Raw genomic sequence first — 15,105 nt, 5'->3', positions numbered from 1 at the left:
TCAACATATTGACTGAAATGAAATGTTAAAAAGATATACAGTATTTTGACATTGATGAAAACTGGTAAGCTAAAAGTAAAATCTATGACCAACAAGGCCAATAATTCATCTTATTTATTAAAAACCTTTAAAGATAAGGTCACCCTGTATCAAAATAAAATTAAGAAAGAATGAGAGATTATGCAAAAATCACAACATGAACAGCACATCTCAATACATAAAACATGAGAAAAGTGTTAAAAGAAGATGGAAGGAGCATTTTGACATCAAATTGGTTATTTATTGATTGAAATTAAAGGAAGATATTATGGGAGTAAATTCTGTATAGTGAAAAAACTACTTCAGAAAGGTCGCACGTGTTTTGGCAGTATATAGTGAAATGGAGTACTAGAAAGAGACATCTGTCTTTTCCATGGTGTTGGAAAGAGAGAGTTATCTTATTGCTATCCATTCTAATGTAGTTTTGGACGCAGAACAAATATATCTAATTAAACCTGATTGGTTTCTGTTGGAGATTTAAGAATGCACTTAACAGCATCATTGGAATCAATGGGATGGAAAAATACTTAACTATGGATTGACCATAAAGTAGTCTAAAACTAGAAGTAATGGCAGAACCACTTCTTTAAAACATATCAGTCAGGATAGAGCTAATGTGGGTATGCTGTAAGGGTGATTGTAACAGCCATAGGAACGCCTTGGCAATGAGTATTGATGACTAGTATTAATCTGCCTTGAGACCAGTCACAACCATTCTGGCATTTTTCTTGTATTGGGGACTTGGGGAAGGGCAGTGTCTTGAGATAATCCAAAGGAAAGAGTAAGCTAGCAGACAATTCTTTTTCATTCCTATTTTCTCACAATTAGAACTCCTCACACTATTTTGAGGTAATTTAAATGTTTAAATGTCTTAATGCTTAATGTTTTAATGTTTTATAATTATGCTGATGGTTTGTATAATGTTCAATGATTTAATTTATGGCTATATGTGATTGTTTTTAGATGTGTAATGTTTTTATATGAATGTATGGTATTAAATCTTCGCAACTTATAATGTTGTAAACTGCCCTAGGGGTGAGAAAAGCAGTATATAAATGAAATAAATAAATAATTTAGGGACATTTCTACAGGCAGTCCCTGGATTAGGAACAAGATAGGTTATGTAGGTTTGTTCTTAAATTGAATTTGCGTGTAAGCCAGAACAGATGTAACTCCAGATGGACAAAATTAGTTTTGGATAGCATAGGGAAGGGTTAGCACCCTTGTGAAATTTGTGTTACTGTTTAGAAGATTTCATCTTACTTTCTATCCCTGTGACAACTGGATTTTCAAAATGTTGGATTGTTGTGGAAACAAGGATTGGTGATAAAGCTTCAGTGGATACATCTTTTCCCCATGATAACTCTTCCAGGAGTGTATTTTCCTTTCCAGGAGTACATTTCCTCTCACCTGTTGTCTCACCCTTGATTTTAACTAGGTGTTGTATATAACTCAGATATTTTAAACTCAGAAACTGCCTATATATTGAAAGTGGGGGAATCCTATCTTGAATGTGCTACAACCATACTGTAATGAAATGGTATTGAAAGTTTGGAACTGAAATGTTAAATTAAAAAGAAAATCTAGTTTCTCACTAACTACACTATTAATTGTAAAATTAGAGAAAAGGTTATTCATAAGATAACATACAACATTGAGTGAATGTTTATAACAGTGTCTAACAGTTAATAACTTTTCGGGCTCACATTGTCCATGGTACTGAAAATAACACAATTTTTCATTTCATTGCCTTGGAGCTTGGTAATCCAAGGTGAAAGTAAATTCTCCATCCTCTTCCTTTTCTTCTTATGTTTGTTTGAATTGTAGCATCAAATGCTGCCACAGGTAAAGGGGGGCAAACATAAGTAATATTAATGTAATTTTTTTAATGGGCTTTCAGTGCTACAATCAGTGGAAAAGTGTTAACATTTTTGTGCATTGCCTTTACAATACCTTTAGTGAGTTTTCCTCATCTACTATATGCCCACTTGATTTCCCAGTTATGCTATAGACCTTATTAATGCTCTCAGTAAGAAAGGAAATTGCTAATACCAAGATGAACATTAATGTTAAAGCTGGCTTGAAGGTGCTGGCAAAGAAGCACATAAAACACTGCAAGTAATGAGTTTTTCTATGATGTTTTATTACACATGTCAGCAGATTAACAGATTCAATTTGTCTTTTTATATCAGATCTGTTACTTGTATAAAATTTGTGACTGAAATGTCATGCAATAGCAAAATAAAAAAAAAAAAAAAAAAGAATCCCAGCACTACCTCCCTATTTATTTCTGGCCTTATGTTCTTTTGGGACAAGGCCAAGCAAGGACAGGAAAGGATAAAGTTAAGAAAAGTTCTCATATAGGCTGATTTTTAAAATGAGTATTCAGTTGTCCACTTATCCACAGAGAGTATTGCCTTCAATATATATAGCAGTCTTGAAGCCTTAATAAGGATTTTAATGGTGTTCTTCAAACAACTAAATATCATTAAAGCAAAAGCAGAATGCTTTAATATGGAAAATCGTTAAAGAGACTCCTATTTTCTGTAGTACTCATCAGGGCCCCCTCTATACTGCAATATAATCCAGATTATCAAATCAGGTAATCCACATTATCTGTTTTGAACTGGATTATATGAGTCTACACTGCCATGTAATCCAGTTTAAAGCAGATAATCTCAGTTTTTTATGGCAGTGTAGAGGGGGCCCAAATTATCTGGCATACTATAAAACCATAAGAGGATTGAAAGTAAGTAAATACAAGCCTTTCTGTATGTCACACCTTTTAGGCATGATTCCTAATTTTCCTTGAGACAGCAAGGATACTGAATGGCAGTTACGCTTATATCAGAAGTTATAACACTGGAAACAAAGCCATATTTTCCCATCCTCTGTGACTGCTAGGTAAATAAACAGTACTCTGAAAATGCAAGACAGTATTCATGCCTTTGTACTCATAAATGCCTCTCATGTTAAATCCTATTAACATGCAAAAACAAATCAGTTTATGATGCTTTAAATCAAGAAAGCAGCCAAAAAAATATCTTAAAAGACATGCTTCGGTTTCTTTCATAAAATGGGAATTTACATGTCTCCAATCCCAAACTTGTGATAACAACAGCTACTTATATTGGAACCCACCATCTTCTAAAGCTCCTCTATGGTCTTTGCTTCAGTGCTGAAGATTTGGAATCTTAATCCATCAGGAAAACTTTAATAAAGTATAGATAAGCAAAATGCATGTTTAGTTCATTAGTTCATGCACCACCACACACTTCTTCAGCTGAGGAAAACACTAACCATTCTTTTTTGTAAATAAGTCAAAGTAACCATCTAGATAATACATTTTACATTTCAGGTTTTACAATCAGTATTTATGGTTGATTTATCTCCAAGTGTAGATGAACAGTTGTGAACTGATAGCTTTATGTACTTTAAAACATTAAACTGTCATTGGTTATTATTGTTCCTTCTAATGACAAATTGAGTAAAATATCAGTATGGGAGCAAAATAAACTTATCAAAAATAATGTAAAACTTGTTTATACTGAAGGAACATCTAACATATTCAGAAGAACAGAGGTGTAAACTCTGAGGATTTTTACACACAAAAGAAACCTATGAATGTATATTAAGAAAATGACAATTTATACACTGTTGGTCCTATAGATGTTGGATGGAAAAGATTCTAAAGAAACAATGTGTCAATCATGTTCATAGCTAAAATCTATTTGAGATGCTTTAAGAAATGCACTTTGGGACAGTCTGAGGGTGGTTGTAGATAAGTTGAAATCAACATATCTCATACTGACTCATACCCCCCACCTCGGGAAGGAGATGATTTCCTCAAACTCCCCTCTTCAAGCTCTTCCTGCTTACACAACCTATTTTTACATTTATATCCCACCTTTTCTCCAGTGAACGTAAAACATTATGCAATATATGTCTGTCATTTTTGGCTCCATAGGGACTTGAAATAAAGATTTCCCAAATGAGTTAAACCATTTCATAGAAGAAGGGGTTCAGCCTGGGGAGGAATGACTTCTGATTCTTCAGAACCAAAATTTACATAAAGATATAAAATAATTTAGTTTCCACTTGGTAGGCTTTTAGCACTATGTTGTCATAATAGGTGAAAGAGCCCTGGTGGGTTGGTTGGTTTTATCTCTACAAGCCATGTGGGTTGGTTTTCTCTCTACAAGCCATGTGATTTCGACTGTCTGGAGCCATGAAGTAGAACATTACTCTTTGGCCCCTTCTACACTGTTATATGAAATCCAGATTATTTGCTTTGAATAGGATTATATGGAAGTATGGACTCATATAATCCAGTTCAAAGCAGATAATGTGGATTAACTGCTTTGATAATCTGGATTATATGGCAGTATAGAGGGCCCTTAGAGATGCAATCTGATGTCTCACATTTATTAATTATATCATCAATATTATAATGATCTTATTGTCTATATTTTCTTCAAAAGCTAGAACCACAAGTAATAATGTGTTTTTGCAGTTCTCAACTCTGAACTCTTTTGATCTCATAAAAACTTCTCTTTTCCTGAACAAATTCTTCTAGAGTCTATATGTTCACTCACAAGACTGTCTATAATTCCAAAGATTGCAGGGGTCTGCTATTATCTAGATTTTTTTCATATAGTCATTGATGACAGTAATGCAATATCACTGATGTACATTGGCATTGGATAATTTGGGGAGTAGGGGTATTTTCTCTGAATAAATACCTCAGAGGAGAAATAACCAACCAGTCAATTTTTTAAAGCTTGAGGAGTGAGTTTGAAGACTCATCTGTAGTCAAGCTCTGATGACGTGATGGGAAGTCATTAAGATTTCATTATGTTGTTATAGCTTGGCTATGGAAGAGTCTATCAAATGCAACATGTAGGTTGGAAGTTTGACATCTGGGTCTCCAGGATTGAAATGTGACTGAAATTTTGAAAATAGTCCAGGGGAAACATGCCACATTTCACCTTGCAGGTAATAATCCCAGCAGTAAATGAGATATTATCTAAAATCTCTACATTCCTGGAGCAGAGTTGAAAAAGTAACCTTCCTCTAATTAAGAATGCTTAAAATTGTGACTCCAAAAGTTTCTTTTTCAGGTTCTGCTCTGGAATGGTATCCAGTAATCAGTATTGTCAATCACCGATTTAAAGCAGCAGTACTGTTGAAGTGTAGTACTGATGCATTCGTATTGGAATTCTACACTTTATATCAATTTCTAGTGGGAGATTAGTAGCAGATTATGATGCTTTTATGATAAATACTTATGTACACATGAATGAAGTGATAAAATGAAGATAAAAGAGGTTGAAAAAGCAGAGAGAATAAATATTGTTTATAAACAATCCCTCCCCACTGATGTTTCATCATTATTGGTTCCTGAACAGTGGAACCCTTGAACTTTTATAAACCTTTCTTGTCCCAAGAATACACCTCCAGTATATTCAGTTCTTCTGATGAAGAGCAATGGTATCCTCAAATACATTTAGGCTGCAAATACGTACACACTTACTTGGAACTAAGCCTTTTAGAACTCAGTAAAACCTATTTATGAATAGACATTTATGGGATTGTGTTGTGTGTTCAAGCAGTAAACAATATGTCTCTGTGCCTTTCTACACATTCTACTTGTCAGTATGTGATCATCCTGAAAAATAAGCAAAAGAAGCATTAAGTAATCTAGAGAAAATGATCTGATGCATGATCTGTCTTCTGCTGGTGTAGTATCTCTAGTCATGGAATTTGATCCCCTACCATAGATAAGGGGACAGACAACATATTTATGGTATAAAGGGGCCATCTAAAACTTGATTATTTATTTGTTGAACTTCTGCAATCTGCAGGAAACAGGGGATCAAATCCACCTAATGGGTCTAGTTGATGGGCAGGTGTCTGTCTCCCTCCATAAACTAGTAACTTGGGCTAGCACCTAAACTTTGAGGGCAATCCAAACTATCTTGATGGCTCACCCTGGCCAGGCTTAACTGGAAGGCTGTCTTGGGGGCACCCCCTCCCAAACCACAGAGTTTTACAAGAGTGAAAAAAACCCATTCTAGCCCTAAGAGGAGCCCCCTTCCAAGCACCCTAAGCCAAAAAACCAGACAGAGTCAAAATGCAGGACAAATAAGTGGGGCAAAAATTGTGGGACTTGACATCAAGTCCAAACACAGACTTGTCAGTTCCGGTAAATGGTCCCCCATCACCCTGACACCTTCATTTATAGTGGGTTTTAGAAATCTGCAAGATAGATGGGGGACATCCAGTAGAAGTTTTTTTTTTTTAAAAAAAATGATACTCTGAGATGCACTGGACCTCATATGTGCTCATGCAGATATCTAAATGGACACACAAGCAGATTTCTTATTATTTCTCGCCCTCTTGTAAATTCAAGCTCTGTTTAATTTCATAAAAATCAGACGAAAGAAATGCTTCCAGAGAGTTCTTATTGTAATTGCTTTCCATTTAGGCATCTGTGTGTCTGTGGCTCCATTTATTTACAGCTCAGATCAGCTGTTTCAGGATTTTAAAATGTGCACATGCACTGGAGAAGTCCACACCAGGATATACAAACAAAATCACATGTTTTCCTTGACTGTGGAGATATACAGTGATGCAAATATGCACATTTTTGGATGAAATTGGGGTTTAAGTGCACCTTTTTAAGCTGTTAATCTGAATCAGTGCACATTTTCATGAAACGTCATTTAGCCACCAACCTCCTTTTATCCTGGTTTCTTCTTTGTTTTAGGGTACGTGTAGAAGGACCCCTAGAGAGGCCATTCTAAAAGCCCACCCTTCATCCCCAAAGGGGTTGCCACAATGCTTACCAAATCTAATTTAACTTCTAACAGTTGGGGCATATGTTTGTGATAGTTCATCCCTTCCAAAACCATATTTACAGAAACTTCTTCTGACATTCTGTATAGCATTTAGGGGGTTGAAAGAGCTGTCATAAGAAGAAGGGTTTGGGAAAGCCCACTTCAACTAATCTAGCTGCAAACACCTGCATTTGAATCCAATCATTTAAATTAATTATAAGTTTATGTTTATTATTTATGTGGGACAATACGTGTACATGGTGTATTACTGAGTAAAAAACTAACTATAGGATGTGTGTGTATATCTCAAGGAGCTCCACATTGACAGCCAACACATTAAGAAAGAAATTAGGAGGAATGCAAGTAAGATGTAAAGAATAGCAGGCTTCTATAGGAGCAAACGGAGAAACATATAGCTAGATGTACTTTTGGATATGGGAAATAAGGAGGCTTTGATGTGAGAAAAATGGGGGAGGAAAGATATGAAGGAAAAAAGAGAAATGGCACAATGCAAGTGTTTTTGGAGAGAGTCACTGACACAGCGGGTGACAAGGAAGAATAGAAAGAAGTAATTTTAAAAGCCAGGAAATTTTTGATCAGTTCGGTAGGTATGGTTGGAGGATCAAAGACTGTAGACAAAACTATAGTAACACTATAGAGAGAAAGGCTGGGCAGAGCAAGTCAATAAAGAACTTCAAAGCTAAAGGCAAATAGTGTGTGCTGACTACAGAAGGGAAACAGAAATAACCTTGTGAATAGAACATAACTGCTTCTTGAACAATCATTTTCTTACATTTGATAACAGGTATCTCATTTTCCTCCTTTTTATTAGAAAGAGATGGAATCTGATGTTCTGGAAGTTGCATCATTATAAGTAAAAATAAATGGTGCTGAGGACATCAGAATATTATACTGTAGCATTATGAGCTTTCATGCTACACTAATGTCAGCTAGCATATTTTATGCACGATATTTTAAGGGCCGATTTTTTGAAGTATATGAATGGTAGTAAATTCAAACTTAATGGCAAGGGAAAAAAATCCAAGAATTTGAAATGAATTAGGTATCTCATTCCTTGAGGTAAGGAGTGAGGAGGGTTTTCAAAAATCCTGAAAAATCTATAATAATCAGAAGCTGAAATATTCTTACTATATATGCCTTTGGCTGGAAATGGAAACTGCATTGTGCATCACGGTGAAATATAAAATAAGCTCTCCAAATCCAATATTTATTTGATATCTTGTTGACATGAACAGCATTTCACAAGCATAGGTGAAAGTGCTCAACTTGTTCATAATTTACCAGCAAACTTTATTGGCCTTATTACTTTTTTTATTATCTAGAATAGTATTCCTGTAAATGCCTCAAGCTCTGCAGAGTAATTCCTAATTTATATCTAGCCAAGTGACAAGACTATCAGGATCTAAAGGTATAAAAAGCAATTGTTTAAAAAACCAATCAAGGAACAAAATTCAAATGATATGGTTTTAGATACAGCCCTGTCAGTTTCACAACTAGTTGACTCTTCCCTTGAGAAAACCCTGGAAAATATGTTGAGTTTTCTATATCTGTGATTCCTTGGATTGAATGAGATTACAATTTCTTTGTTTGCTTTTAGACATTTATTTGCAGATTATTGACTTACTATTTCGATAAGAAAAAGCTTGCACATTTGTTTGACATGTGTGATGGATTGTATATTCTGTCAATTTTTTAACAAGTACTAGCAAAGGTTTAGCTATGCGAGTCTAAACCAACAACAACCACAATAATTTGGCATTTTAAATAATATATCATTTCTTGGTGAAAATACTTAATCAGCTGTGCTCTACTTCATCAAATGCAGTTGATGGAACATCTGAAGCATGTTTGTCTTCGAGGTGCCACAAGACACTGTTTAATTTAGGCCCCTTCTACACTGTCCTTATATCCCAGGTTATCTGCTTTGATCTGGATTATATTTCTCCACTGCCATATAATCTGGGATAAACAGATAATCTGGGATCAGATCCTGGGATATAAGGACAGTGTAGAAGTGGCCCTAAGTTAGCTAAAACCTTGCATCTCACCTACAATGGGATATACATAGATTAATCTGTACATTGATAATGAACACACATAGTCATCTGAAAGGAGAAGTTCATCCAGATTACAAGCCTTACTAAACAATGTGATATTTGATGTAAATAGTTTCTTCTTAAATATTTTAATATGTTTTGTCTACAAACATAGAATTTTTCAACTGAAACAGAAAAGACTTTTTAAAAAAGAAACTCATGGGGGAAATGTTGCAATAATCATTAAAATTGTCTATATGTTTTCCTTCATACATGATGTACTTATTTATACAGGGTCTCAACCTTTTACCAGGCTCAGTAGTTTGTTCTTTCTCTTCAACTCACCTCACTGGATCTTTACTATTTCCTTTGAATTGTTCTTAAAATTGGAATTTGAAAAAAAGTGTATTGTATATTTGGTTTGTTTCACATTCATACATAGTCACAGAAGAATTTCCTGTATGAGACGCATATTATAGAACATACTTCTAAATGGGTATGTTTTATATGTGGAATAAGGTTCTTTGATCACAGTGTACACGATGGTTTGTACAGCTATAAAACTGGGCATTCTATCAGGGGCATTCCAGAAATGCCCTATATGCCAAGATATGATCCCAGATTTTCTGTTTATCCCAGATTGTCTGGCAGTGTAGACTCATATAATCCAGTTTAAAGCGGAAAACCTGGTATCAGATCCTGGGATATAGGGCCTGTCTGGAAGGACCCTCTGCTATATTCACATGCCCTATAAATTCCAATACTATGAAAAAGTTACCTTTCTAAGGCATGGTAACTTTGGAGCATGGAAATATAGTGACAAGGCACAGCAAATGAATACATACATCTTCACTCTCCCCTTCAAAATATTTGACTGAAAAATGTGTGGTGTCTTGAAGAGAGCCAATGTAATCCAAGTTAAGTTAAGGGATATAATCCTGTACATTTATCTAAAACAAAGAAACCCAAAATATATGACCTAATTTACCAGGGTCTAGACAGGCATGGTTAGGTATGTAAAGATTACTGCTTTGGAGAAGATGAAACTTTTTTTGTTGCATATATTGAAAATTATGGTTACTGAAATAAAGGTTCAATTCCTTCACACTGCAGATGTTTCACCATTTTTATGAATATGGTCATTATGAAAGACACATTTAGAAATCTTCCCTGGCTTTCTAATGTCTATGTACAGCCTCCTGTAAATTGTAAGAACAGCAATTCTTTCTCCTCCTTTATATTTCATATTTTCCCCAAAACTGGTATATTAAAAGTTCAGCCATAATTTAAAAACTAAATGCCTTCTAATGACTATCAACACAGTACTAAAACCACTCTATATTTCTCTGTTGCCTTGATTTTAACACTTTCACAAAAGGTTATATACTTAATTTATCCAATTGCTTTTATTATGTGAAACACTCCAACTAGGGTTCAACAGTTACATGAAAAAAACAGGATCAACTGCATATAGGTTTACGCAACTTGTTCCAGAGCTAAGGACATATTATGTATACCAAATTCTTCCTTTGTACATTATGTATTATATGTGTTGAGACCATTATGGGGAAGATCAGGATTCCTGAGAATCCCCCCTCCCCTTCTGAGTCCTCCACGTTTCCCAGTGTGGCCCGGCTGGAGCAATGGTAGAAGCGGGAGCCTGGCAGCCTCTTCCAGGCTCCTGCCGCTGCTGCCGCCCGCCCTCACTCTCTCACCCACCCTCGCTTGCTCGCTCATTCACTGGGCCAGAGTGGTGTTCCTTCTTCCCTGGCTGCAGGAGCAGAGGCAGCCAGAGCAAAATGGCAGGCACAGAGCAAGGGGCCCATCAGCGCTGGTAGGGAAGGCTTCACTGGTTCCCCAGGGCTTGCAAGGGGGAGAAAGACCACCTAACTATTTTTAAAAAAGTATAAATATTAAAATAAAAATAGTGCCCCTACTTCGCTGATTTTCACTTATTGCGGATAGTCCTGGAATGTAACCAGTGAGGGAACACTGTATCTACATTCTTGATCTTTGAAGGAGAAAGACAGGAGTTTCAATCATTACACAACCTGCCTAAGCTGTTACTCATTTAAAGATATAATAATGAATATGGTTTTTAAAAAGCATATAGAGAAGAAAATAGGAATTATAACAAGGAAGTCTGTCCTCATTCAAAACAACAATGAAAGGGGCAATCACCTATTGTATTCACATGTTTTAAATTTATCCAAGACATCTGTGATAAGCTCATTATTTGTAGCAATGCAGGAAGTACGCAGGTGGTAACACTCCATGTATCTCAGCATGTGGCCAGAATCTATTCGCATCTGGTTCCTCACATGGTTAAATCCTACACAGAAAAAATTCAGTGAGTACTCCATGATATGTGGTTGTCTGATTTCACTCTGTGATAAGAGAGTTCATTCAAAACTTGCTAAAAGTGAATGCTGTAAAACTGGCATCATTGGCAGAGCTAAGATGAGAGCTGACATCTTGATAGTTTCTAAAGATGATAGGTAGGTTGGAAATAACCTTGTGAGGAGCCTTGAATGTGAATTTTGTATTAGATATGGTAGGAAAGATAGAGTGGAAAGGTGATGCAATTGAAGCAATTACCCAAGAAAATGACTGTTACCTCTCAGCTGGAATAGATAGAAGGATGCATGATGAGATCTGGTAAAGGCTGAAGAACACAAGACTGAAGTAGTCAAGTAGGGGTTACATATGAAAATAATAGGGTTTTAATAATTCTTCAGTTGAAGAGACAGAAATTTATTTTCCTGCTATACTTTTGTGATGGTGAAAGGTGCAGTCTATCTTGAGAACAAAAGTCATTGTTTTTAACCAGAAACCTCTCAAAATTATTTTTGTTCTATTAAATTGTAGGGGGAACCTTTTAGCTTGTTTCATTTTAAATACTGTATGCTGAAGAAAAGTAAACATGGAGGCAGAGACAACATCAAGGAGATTGATGGCATTTCAAGAGCACATGTGCTTAACAGAAACTGCCACACATAAAAGATGCTGCATCCTACGATGCAGGCAGAATTTCAAAAAGACTTACAGCCACCTAAAATTTCTGCTATGTATTTACAAATTCTCAATTCACAATCACCTTCTACTTTATGTGGAGTGTGACAGTGATGTCACAAAAGCTCTCTATCTGCCACATAGGGGGAAAAATTATACTAGCATTAATTATATATTTGTCACATTATTGGTAGAAACCAGTTGATGACCAACTATTAAATAAGGAAACCAGACACCAAAATTGAATTGAAGAAGAGCCACTTTATTTGATTTATAACAATTTAAGTGTCTTGTGTCTGGAGATGAACAAAGCAATGAGGGCAGCAACCTGATGTGGGTCTAGCTGAGGCCAGGCATCAACCCATGTGTTGTGTTTTACCAAGTCCCAGTTATCCAAACAGAGGTTTCACAAGCAACAAAAGAACAAAACATAGTCCTGATTTGTTAACAAAAAAGGCCCAATGAGAGTCCTTGTAGACTAGCCCAATTAGGGTACATACAGACATGGATGGTGCTATAAAGCCAAAATTTATATCCAATTTGCTGTAGTACACCAGAGGAGTTCCAGAGTTCAGTTAGGAGCAAGCCACAGTCCCAGTACTAAATCAACAAATCCAGTAGTCTGAAAACAGCAGAATCAGAAATTCATAATAGGGTAGTCAAGGCCACAGTCCAGAGGCTCTTTCATACAAGTCCTGTATCCCAGGATCTGATCCCAGATTTTTTTTGCTTTAAACTGTATAATATGAATCCACACTGCCAGATAATCTGGTATAAACAGAAAACCTGGGATCAGATCCTGGGAAATAGGGCCTGTCAGGATCAACAAAGCCAAAATCTAAAGAGCAGCGAAGTCAAGATTGACACCATGAAACAACAATGTTGTCTCCCTCTACAAGACTTCACCTTGAGAGCCTTTTATCATATGCTGTCAAGTGTTGCCTGTGTAAGGCTTATTTTACTGTTAATTGTGCAGGCTTGCAGTCTGAACTATGTTGTCTGCATTCCAAAAGGAACATTGCATTAAGCCCTTCACCAGCCTGCTTTGATTTACTGCCTTCTTCTGGGATGTGGTAGCTACCACTGATGGCTGCTCTTTTAAAATAGCTATGCTAGGCTGGGGGTGGGGTGGGGTGCTGATGGGAGTTGCTAGTGTCAAACTCCACCACTGGTTCTTCCAGCAACCCCTCATCCTCACTCTCAGAGCTGAGCAGAACACCATGATCACCACCCCAGCCTGTCTCTTGGATGAAACACCTCATCCCGAGAGCAGTCCAAACTATGTGGTGTTCTTCTGGGCAGTCATAATGGAAAGCCAACTCAGGGCATTCCCTTCTAACTTGCAGGACTTTATAAGAGAGAGGAAACACCCTGGGTCCTAGAACATAAAGGAGCCATTCCAGAATGCCACACTTCACCACAAGAGTGTGTGCGCACCTTTCACTGACAAGTAAAAGCATCCGCTTCATCCCTTTCATTCACCTAGCCAGGCCACAGGGCTTCTGACCCTTCCTACAAATCTCCTAGGATCAATATATTTCCCTCTGCTGACAAATGAATGCCATCAGCCCTGTAAAGCTCTAGGTTTGGAAAACTGCCAGGATATGGAACAAAGTTTCCAAAATTTTACTCAGGGCATTCAACATTTTCCTGTTCACCATCCTATGGACCAAGTTACGTCATCAGATATCCTCATTGCCTCACCAAATCCAGTGAGTAAAACTAGCAGACTAAACTATAATCACTTCAGGCCATGTTCATTGAATAAAACAGATGAAATAGGAAAACTTTTTAAAATGAGATTCTTATCCTTAAGTAACCCTAAGTCTTTACCACCAAGGTAAATATAACATTTTTTCCTGCAGCACCAGTTGCTCCATGGTCTAGGGGGTCATAGAATGTGAAAAATCGTAAATATATGAACGTTGCTACATTATAACCTATGATTAGCCAAATTATTTGACCTCTATTTTTGTCACCTCTGGGATCTACAGGTGTAAATATAACATCCAAATATTTTTTGAGGCGGAGGGTGCTGCAAGTGAGGTAGGGAAACTACTGTTGTGTTAGAATGAGAATGGTAGGCAATATTTATTTATTTATAGTATTTATATTCCACCCTTCTCACCCCGAAGGGGACTCAGGGCAGATCACATTACACATATATATGGCAAACATTCAATGCCATTAGACAAACAACACACAGACAGACAGACACAGATGCTATTTAACTTCCCAGCTGCTTCATCATCCACTGTGATGACGAGTCTTTTTGATGGAGTACTTCCTCATCCGGTGTTGTAAATCAGTTAAATTAGCCTCCCCACATATGCAGTCCCTAAATTTTCCTACTTGACAGATGCAACTGTCTTTCGGGTTGCTTAGGTTAACAATGAGCAGGGCTATTTTTTATTTTAATAGTCAGGTGCTCACTCTGACATGGGCTGGCCTCAAACTCATGACCTCTTGGTCATAGTGATTTATTGCAGCTGGCTACTAACCAGCCTGTGCCACAGCCCAGCCCTTATTTCAATGTGACTTGTTTTACTAGAACTTTCTGGACATTAATTCTTACTCTTTGACTTCATGACAGTGTTTCCACCTTAATTGATTAGGGTATTTGAGTTTTTTAAACCAGATGTGGGACAGGTGCTTGATTGAGTAAGGCATGTTACATTTATGTTCAGTTCTTGTTCTTACTGGCTTATATTAGCCTTCATATATGTGTCAGTGAGAGTAGACATAGTTTAAAAGAAACACTCCAGCCCCCTGTCTTATGTGGAATAATTAAGTGGGAATAATTCAAATAGGACATTGTTAAAATGTTAACAAGGGTATTTTCTTTTTAAGAAAATGTTTAAAATGTTTGTTGCATTTTTGGCAACTGAAAAGTTCTCAATAGATTCCCCCCCCCATCTTCTACCCCCCCCCCCACATGAAATAATAATAATAATAATAATAATAATAATAATAATAATAATAATAACAACAACTTGGAGTGGCTCGCAACAATATAAAACTAACAAAATACATGATAAGAGACCTATAAACAATTCAAAAATTAAATAAATGAACAATAAAAACACAAAATAAATAAAAGATTACACAAAACATGAACTAACAAATGTGAAGGATTTGGCTCAGTACTATTTACAACT

The 15,105-nt window shown here is 36.4% G+C and overlaps 1 protein-coding gene across 1 annotated transcript in view; it reads left to right on the top strand.

The window, feature by feature from the left end:
- The window catches only part of kcnd2 (potassium voltage-gated channel subfamily D member 2), a 396,909-nt gene that overhangs the window by 13,467 nt on the left and 368,337 nt on the right, over window positions 1-15,105 (top strand). The window lies entirely within an intron of this gene.

The sequence above is a fragment of the Anolis carolinensis genome, chromosome 5, assembly GCF_035594765.1.
Source record: "Anolis carolinensis isolate JA03-04 chromosome 5, rAnoCar3.1.pri, whole genome shotgun sequence".
Classification (NCBI taxonomy): Eukaryota; Metazoa; Chordata; class Lepidosauria; order Squamata; family Dactyloidae; genus Anolis; species Anolis carolinensis.
Note: the sequence above shows the minus strand (reverse complement) of the source record. Positions and strands in the feature narration are given on the sequence as shown.